Source organism: Penaeus monodon, chromosome 21, assembly GCF_015228065.2.
Source record: "Penaeus monodon isolate SGIC_2016 chromosome 21, NSTDA_Pmon_1, whole genome shotgun sequence".
NCBI lineage: Eukaryota > Metazoa > Arthropoda > Malacostraca > Decapoda > Penaeidae > Penaeus > Penaeus monodon.
The window spans coordinates 11,936,304-11,936,953 of NC_051406.1; the positions used below are offsets into that span (position 1 = coordinate 11,936,304).

General features: G+C 35.4%; 1 protein-coding gene across 1 annotated transcript in view; it reads left to right on the forward strand.

The window, feature by feature from the left end:
* The window catches only part of LOC119586221 (cardioacceleratory peptide receptor-like), a gene marked incomplete at its 5' end in the record, with an annotated part of 29,763 nt that overhangs the window by 10,614 nt on the left and 18,499 nt on the right, over positions 1-650 (forward strand).

A 650-nucleotide genomic window follows, 5' to 3' on the forward strand; every position in this document is an offset into this window, starting at 1 on the left:
TTTACTGCGTTTTTCTTCAGTTTAACTAACATCTCTTGTTTCTTCTACTTATTTCACTCGATCGCTTTCACATTCGTTCTGCTAAAAAGTGTAATATCAGATGTAATAATGAAATTAAATTTCCATTAATGATGAAAAGTCATAAGAAACTACTGTTGTGAATATCATGATCCTGTATAAAGATAACTAAAGATTAAAGCTTAAAATGGTCCTGAAAATAAACTCGAAATGTATTTCACATATTGCATGCACTTGTTAATTAGATTAAGTCTCTGAGGGCCACACATTATACAAGGAAGATACCCCAAAGCCTTGTGTATAAACTCTACGGTTAAATTACGCCGTAGTTCAATTAGCCCTTTATATACACTTCCGAGAATAACAATCTGGTACTTCGTCGTTATTAAAGAAAAATCCCTGACAATAACGGAGCATAAAGAACGAAGGTTTTTTTCTTACTGCTCACCCATGATAGATTGTTCTCGGCGCTGCTTATATGACCAGAAAGGTTAAGTGCCTTGTGTTTCAGAGCGTCACATGGTAAATTGCCTTTGTATGCCATTTAACGTAGATACCGACTATTGTTTTTCTTTCTTTTTAGATTTTCTGAGGGAATGGAAAATGGAGAAGAGGGCTGGGGTGGCGGTTAC